The following is an 8,672-nucleotide window of genomic DNA, read 5'->3' as shown; positions in this document are numbered from 1 at the left end:
TCAAGCCTTGATTACGTACCACATGATTTGACAGACTTGTCTTCATGACCTGCTTTGTTATAACTAGCTATGTGATTCTGAGCAGATCACTTGGTCACTTCTGCATTAATCAGGGTAGGCTAACTGCTATAATATAAAGGCCCTATAATATCAGTGGCTTAATAGGACAACCAAGTATTTGTCTCTTATCTCATAGCTAATGTAGGTTGGATAGGTTTCCTCCAAGAGGTGACTCAGGGATCCAGGCTCTTTCCATTGTGGTTCCTCCATCCTCACAGGTGTCTCTCAGGTCACTGCAGAGGGGAAGTAAGGACTGCATAGAGAACTCTCATCCTCTCCTAACTGTCATAAGTGACATACCTCTTCTCTCAATTCAATAGATGAGAACTAGTCACGTGTCTCTACCTACTTGCAAGGGGCTGGGGAATATAGCTTAGCTCTGTGCCCGAGAAGAAGAAATGGGGCTGATGATCATATTCCTAATTGCTGCCACAATTTCATTCTTTTGGGTCTCAGTTACCTTATTTCTAAAATGGGGATGATTGTTTCTGCCAAGCCTAACTCAGAGAATAATAATGAGAACCAAATGAGGGCATGAATTAAAGAAGACACATGAAAAATGCATCATGCACTACAATTTCTAACACTGAACTGGCGTTGGGGTCTGGGATTCAACATTACCCTCTATGAAGCCTAAGGTCTACTCAAAGCCCTAGTCTTGGGCTTGACTTATAGATAGGATTCCACAGACACCTCACCCATTTTGTTTACGACAAAGGGATACAGAGGACCCGGAAGAAGTGATGCCAGCAAAAACTTCGCGTTAAGGAAACTCTTGGAGGCATTTTGCACATTAAAAGTGCAAAGGATAAAATGTTGGAAGCTGATCCAGACTTAGAAAGAGGTATAACAACTCACCAAAGGCTTAGAAAAGATGCCTATGCCAAGTCATAAGTTACACGATGAAAGAAAAAAAGCAGGCATTATTTGAACTGCTTTTGATTGTGTATTTTTAACAAATAAGTACTTTAATTCTCAATATTTCTAATGTTTTACATTACAATGTGCTAACTAAATATTAGTTTTACTACTTTAAAAAATTCCTTATACATTTATAACCAATGGTAAAATAGATTTTAATGTTTTGACAAAATTTTAAAGGTCACAAAATAATTGCAATTTTTCCTCATGATTATTAAGAATGACTTATAGGGTTCAAGTTTGCTCGGTCATTTTTTTTTTTAAAGCCAAGTTTATTTGTTCATTTCTTGCATTTGAAGTATTCCTCGATGACATCCTTTGCCTGAGACTCTTTGCCATAGTCCTTAACCACCACGCAACTGCAACCAACCACTTTACGGGGTTTTCCCTCTCTGTCGATTTTACAGAGGCCTACCCATTCCCCTCGTTTCTTGTTGTCGTCAACCTTAATTAAGTTGATTTGGTGTTCAGCACAAAGAGCCTCCACCAACTTGACGTACATAGGCTCATCACAGTTGGATGCAAGTACACAAAGATGGGCTTGGCGCTTGTCTAAGGCTTTGGCAGCTTCTCGAATTCCGCGCGCGCGCGAGGCCATCGTGGATGAGGGCGGTCTTCAGCACCTCTTGCAAAGCAGTATTAAGGTCCATTACACCTCCAGCAGCAATGCCTTCCTCGGCCATGGCGGTGGGTTATGGGTGGACCCGAATCTTGAACGCACCCAAGCCTCCGCCTCCGCGCAACTCCGCAGCGGCAGGGAAAGAGAGCTCTCGGTCATTTTCAAACTTCTGCATGACCATGCAAAGCAAGGACTGCATGAATAGTACATTGAGTTCATATATGTGTTTCATTTAAAGAATTATACATAAGAAATAAAGCACTTTTAATATGTTAGTCTTTGTAGGAGATTATATTCTTTAGGAGACAGTTTTGCCTGTGACAAGATGATTAACACTAAGTAAGCTTATTAATATCTAAAAAGGACTATTAACGGTAGAAAAATAGTTTCTTTATTGAAGGGTTGTCAGCAAGTCTAATTTATTAGCTTGTCATATTCTGTGAGTGGGAACATAAATCTTGTATTAGTGATCAAGATGAAAAAGACTTGGAATACCTGCCATAGCAAAATTCTCTGCATACTTTCCAAAGGTAAACACATATATCAACTTCATCTTCTAAGTGGAAAAGTTTGATGGCCTCCATCCAAAAATATGAAACTCTATTATAGATGTCATGTGAGGGAAAACTGCACACCAGAACCTTAATTTATGAAAGCATTGCGATGCCAAAAATAGGCTAAAAATTCAAAACACTAACAAAACCAACCAAATCAAACAATGTTTTTAAACATCTAAAGTAGTATAAATGAGACCAACCTTGGAAAAAGAGCGCTAGGAGGTGTTTATCCAAACAAGTTATGGGGGGCTCAGTCTCTGGAATGGGTTTCAGGTCTTAGTAAGTCAATCATGTCCAATTCAGGCATGGCTCAATTCAGGTTCCCCAGCACTGCCACAATGTGCACCTCTCCGTTTCTCAGCTCTTCCTTTTCTGTGGCTTCTCTCTCAAGAGGGCAAGATGACCACTAGGACTCAGCATCTTCTGGCTCAGCAACTCCCGCCAAAAGAGAGCTCTTCTTTTCCTAAGAGAACCACCAACATTCCGAGACTACTCTGATCATACTGACCTGAGCCCTGCTCCCTCCTTGGATTAGTTACAGTGGCCAGAACTAAAACAAATGTATGTCTATCCTGGGTCTGGAAAGGAGGGTGGCATGAGCCCATTGGTTGAAAGTGAGGAGTGGTTTCCCTGCAAAGAAATTTGGGGTCCCCTAAAGAAGGATAAATGAAAACAGGGCTGGCAAAAAGATGATCATAATGGAATGACACGGAACGTGGGCATTTGAAGGACTTTAAAGATCAAATTCCAGAGCAAATTCTACCCGCAATGAAGGGATCTAGGCCACAGGACTCTGTAAGGTGATTGATTCCATTTCTGCTCCTCCTCCTCTCATGGCCAGGGAGCTAATTCTGCTAATGAGCAGTTCTGGTTGTTAGAGCTCTTATACTGTTGCCCAAGTCTACCTTGCTGCAGTTTCTACCTGAGGCCCAAGTTTTATCTCCAGAAACACTAGAGAAGCAAATCCCTGGTTCTTGAACTAGAGAACACAGCTAGTAGCATCTTTCCCACCAGTCTGCAAAGGCTTCCTGCCACCTGCATACACTACACAAGCAGAGGTGGATTACCCATGAAGCTATCAAAGCTCAGGCTTTAGGGTCCTTCACCAGCTCCAGTCCCATGAATGCTAAGAGTTACAGAGCATCCTAAGAGGAGAGGAGAAGCCAGGTTTCCAATAGGAAGCATTTATGCTTAAATATTTCTGGTAAGCTGTCTAGAGCTTTCAACAACAACAAAAAAGGTGACCTAAATCTCCAAGGTTACTGTGATTTTTTGTAATCTATTTCTTAATTTAAAATAAATGTTCAAATTTATAACTAATTTTGTACTTGTAAATTTGTATATTTTTTCTTAAAGAAGACCTCCCTCCACTCCCCACCCCCCAAACTGTATAAGCTTTAGACCCATAAAAACTGGATCTGCTACCACATGGATTCCTTATTACATAATTTCCAGGTATTTTACCATCCAGAGCAGCCTCCAGTTTTTAAAACTTGGTTACCTAGAGCTGGACAAAATGCACTGCTGTGATCTGGCATGTAGGGTCCAGTAAAATCTTATCCCCTTATTGTGGTGCCTATGGTTCCATGAATGCAGGCCAGGATGGTGATGGGCTTACTCATAGCACTTCACCTGTGGTCTGTGCAAAACTACAGCTCTTTCTCACCCTCTGCTGTCTTAAGTAGCTGGATGTATAGTAAGTGGGTTAATAATATTAACTGTTAAGGTTGGTCTGAATTAGTTCTTTGGATGTGACCACATTGAGGGGGAAAATTCAAATGCAACAAAAAAGATGTCCAGAATGCAACTTTTAGATGAAAAGAGAAAATGAAATCTTACTTGAACCCATCCTGGCTGCCATCCACAGCACTTTTGTCAAAGTGTTTATAAATAAAGGTGTTTTGGTCAGACATTTATAGAGACTGACTTGTAAAACTAAGATTCAAATAGACTGTAAGTAGCCCTAAGTATGTACTCTTTTAATTTTTGGTAATGTGGTTAATCAGTAGTTGTTTTTATACAGCGAATACCTGTTAATGTGATTTAAAATGTTTTATTTGTCCTATTATTGAATTGTTCTCAGAACCAAATAAAACTAAATTTCAAGTACTTAACAAAGAAAGTTTCTCTACTATGTAATATAAATATATGGAAGAGCCAAAAGAGTTAAATGAAGTGAATTTATACTCATCTTGGTCTGTTGTTTTTGTTTGTTTGTTTGTTTTGTTTTGGCATTATTGGATATATCACTAAGTTTTCTCATCTCTGCTGAATCAGAAAGTGTTCATTTGGCATAGAGGTGACAAGCAATTTTAAATAAGTAAGAAACTTTTAATGATTGTTAGTGACCTAAAGCTTGTGGTGAGGATGATTCTGAGGCCAGATTCTGAGGCCAGATCTAGCTACATGCATCAAGACTCCTGTAATCTATAGGTATTGCCTGTCATAAGCGCAAGAAGCTGATGTGACAGCATTCATGTTGTATATTTGCTCTTTGTGATCAAGATTAGAAACCCCCCTGAAGTTAAAGACCTGATTCTTACACTGTATGTCACTTGGCAAGTAGAACTTCGTATTATTGAGGGAATGAATATGATTTTTGCCAAGTACCATTTTGCTTTATAAAATATATACAAGAAAGGCTTAATTAGCCCAAATCCAATTAATTACAATCTCAAAATACTAAATTTCCTGTCCCCAGAATCTGACCAGAAAAAAAGAACAATGATATATGTACAAATACACACACACACACACACACACACACACCCCTTCAGGGCTTCAGTCTAGATTGAGTGCAATTGTTTAGACTTTCTTGTCTATAGTTTTAGTTCTTATACATCAATAAGTGATGCTCAGAATTTCAGCCTTGGGGCTTGGAAGGACCCTCAGATATTACTTTTTAAGATCACCAGACTGTTGTTATTAAGTCTACAAGGTGGACCCAAGCACTTCAAACAGTAACATTTTATTTAGTTTTGTTTTATTATTTAAAAGAGAGGGAGCTTTTCTTAGATAAATGCTTACAGATGATAGATTGTCAGCTCCTGCATTACCAACCACAGTTCTTTGAATAATGGGCTGCTTACTAAATATTTGACATATAATTGAATGAATGAATGAATGAATGAATGAAAAAATTCTTCTTGGAATCAGTTTTCCCCATGTGTTATATCCTACAGTCCCTTTTACTTTAAGAATTTTTCTAAGAATTTTCCATCCTGACAAAGGAAAGACCAGTGATATGTAAAGTATCCCAGGTTTGGGGCATGGAAATTCTTTTCAGAGCTAGTCAGGAAAGCATTGGCAGCAGAGTTTGGGCTTGGAAGGGCACTAGCCTCAGAGTTCAGAGACCTGAATTTGAGATTTAAGAATTACTCCCTCGTTGAGTCTCAGTTTGCTCATCCATAAAGTGGGAATGATAAAACTTTGTCTTCTCAAAGTTGTAGTGAAGATCAAATGAAAAAAAATATACAACCAGAGTTTTGAACTCTGCATCAAGTAGATTGCTTGTTTCCATTTTGTTTAGTTCTTTTTCTGAAGTTTTGTTCTGGTCTTTCATTTGGGACATGTTTCTTTATCTCCTCAATTTGGCAGCCTCCCTGTGTTTGTTTCTATGTATTAGGTAGAGCTGCTAAGTCTCCCGGAAAGAGTAGATGAACATAGTGAGAACCTCAGCAGCATAAAAAAGGACATGAAAACCATAAAAATGAACTATTCAGAAATGAAGACGCACTCACTGAAATGAAGAAAATTTTATGGGGAATCAACAGTAGAGTAGAGGAAGCTGACAATCACATCAATGATTTGGAATATAAGGAAGCAAAAAACACCTAATCAGAACAGCAAAAAGAAAGAAGAATCCAAAAAACTGAGGATAGTGTGAGGAGCCTCTGGGACAACTTCAAGCATACCAACACTCACATCTTGGAGTTGTGGGAGGGAGAAGAGAGAGAGCAAGGAATTGAAAACCTATTTGAAAATATAATGACACAAGACTTCCTTAGCCTGTGAAGAACATAGACATACAAGTCTAGGAAGTGCAGAGAGTCCCAAACAAGATGAACACAAAGAGGCCTACACCAAGACATATCATAATTAAAATGCAAATGATTAAAGACAAAGAGAGAATCTTAAAAGCAGCAAGAGAAAAGCAGTTAGTCACCTACAAGGAAGCTCTCATAAGATTGTCAGCTAATTTCTCAACAGAAACTTTGCAGGCCAGAAGGGATTGGCAAGAAATATACAAAGTGATGGAAATCAAGGATCTACAATAATGATTACTCTACCCAGCAAAGCTCTTATTTAGAATTGAAGGACAGATAAAAAACTTCCCAAACAAGAAAAAAACTAAAGGAGTCCATCACCACCAAACCAATATTACATGAAATTTTAATAAGATGCAGGAAATGTATTTATACATTTTATGTTGACTGGTAAACACAATTTCCAGTGAGTTTTCCAGTATTTGTCTGTTTAAAATTTAAGAAAAATGATTCAGTATACATTTTATAGTAAATCACAAAAAGTTTCATTGAAAAAAAAATATGTAAAACTAAAGTTATCGTAATTTTACTGAACGTTGCCATTTGCACAAAAAATTAGCAAAAATGGCCCGCATACAATGTGTTAAAGGGTCTTTGAAGAAGAAGAACAAGAACAAGAAGAACAAGAAGAAGAAGCAGAAGAACTAAAAATAATATATATACACACACACACATACATATCCTATCCTATCCTATATAATAAAAGCCTAATATGGAAGAACTAAAAATAATATATATATATACACACACACATACACATACATATCCTATCCTATATAATAAAAGCCTAATATGTAAATCAACCAAACAGTGGAACTACTGGTCACTATGACAATGCACTGACTATCAGGGGGCAGACACTCAACACAGGCGCTTCCCCCTGGTGGTCAGTGCACTCCCTCAGAGGGCAGGTTCACAGCTGCTCAGCTGACTGGCACTCCCACAGTGGGCCAATCCCTGCAGGTCATGCCCCCCACCAGTGTACGAATCCCATGCACTAAGCCTCTAATTAATATAACAATAAAATCACAATAAATACATATCAACAATTGAATCTAAAATTTTAAACAGAATAAACAAACAAGCAGAACAGAAACAGACTCATCTCATAGATATAGAGAACATTTTGTCAGTTGGCAGATGGGAGGGGGTTGTGAGGATGGGTTAAAAAGGTGAAGGGATTAAGAACTACAAGTTGGTTGTTACAGAATAGTCATGGGGGTGTAAAGTACAGCATAGAGAATATAGTCACTAATATTCTAATAACTATGTATGGTATGAGATTTATCAGGATGATCACTTAGTAAGTTATGTAATGTCTAATCACTGGGTGTACACCTGCAATTAATATAATATTGTGTGTCAACTGTAATTGAAAAATAAAAAATGATTTTAAAAGTACATATACAAAAGTACTTTGAAAATGATGGACTCTCCATAAAAATAGGAGACATTAGTTCTCCCAGTTCTGTAACTAAATGGCTACACAGCCTTCATCCTTCTCACCTCAATGTCTTCATCTCAAAATGAGAGGGTGGGATTGGATGCTCTCTAGTGCTCTATCAGCCCTCGTGTTATATACACACAGCTGGGGTCCTCAGCTCTGGCAAGAGGAAAGGGGAGGGCTGGATCAAACCCTTTCCTGAACAGACTTAGACATTTGATTCTCTTTGCCCATTTATAAGAAATAACAATTCTAGAAAATCAAATTCCATTCTAGAAAGTGAGCAAATGCATTTTGGAACCTTGTATGTGGTCCTCATAGAGCTTCATGTGGGAGTTGGAGAATTCAGAAACCAAACAAGGCACTCACAGGAAAGTAAGGAACAGTTATGTTTTCAGGCACCTGCTGACTCAGGTACTGTGGTAGGCACTCTAAGTATATGATCTCATTTAGTCCTCAAAACAATTTTTCCAACTATTATACTCATTTCCCAGATAAGAGCTCACTGAGATTCTGAGCTGTTATACAACTCCCTGAAGGATTTAAACTCAGGGCTGTTTGGCTCCCATGGTTTTCCTTGTAGAATTCCAATCCTATGGTGCCCCAACCAAAGATAGATAGTTCTGAAGCAAAAGTGCATAGGGTAGGAGGCAATAGCTGTGGCATTGCCTACAAATCCCCATAAGCACAAAACGCAAGCAGGAAAAAACCCAAACCAAAACCACCAGCCGCTTCTTGGAGACGATGAAAGCTGACCTTGGTAAGCACCAACTTCACATGAAACCCACATGTCCATACTCTTGCACCTCAGCCACTGAGGCAAGTGGGTTCATTTCAAAACACTTCTCAAGGTGTGGATCAGATACCCACTTTTCCATGGTGCAGCCTTCTGAGTTTGCATTCCCCAGTTAGCAAATCCCCAGAGGGAATTTCTAAATGACTCAATTCCCTGTGCCTGTACTTATATCGTAATGATAGGACATTAAGATGCAAATTAAAGAGAAAGTTAGTAAGCAAATCATGTC

General features: G+C 38.6%; 1 pseudogene; it reads right to left on the bottom strand.

The window, feature by feature from the left end:
- Positions 1-1,243: 1,243 nt before the first annotated feature.
- On the bottom strand, positions 1,244-1,742 carry LOC102255451 (annotated as a pseudogene).
- Between the last annotated feature and the right edge of the window lie 6,930 nt (positions 1,743-8,672).

Source organism: Myotis brandtii, unplaced genomic scaffold (genome assembly GCF_000412655.1).
Source record: "Myotis brandtii unplaced genomic scaffold, ASM41265v1 scaffold144, whole genome shotgun sequence".
Taxonomy (NCBI): domain Eukaryota; kingdom Metazoa; phylum Chordata; class Mammalia; order Chiroptera; family Vespertilionidae; genus Myotis; species Myotis brandtii.
The sequence above is the reverse complement of the archived record's forward strand: the minus strand, read 5'-3'. Positions and strand labels throughout refer to the sequence as shown.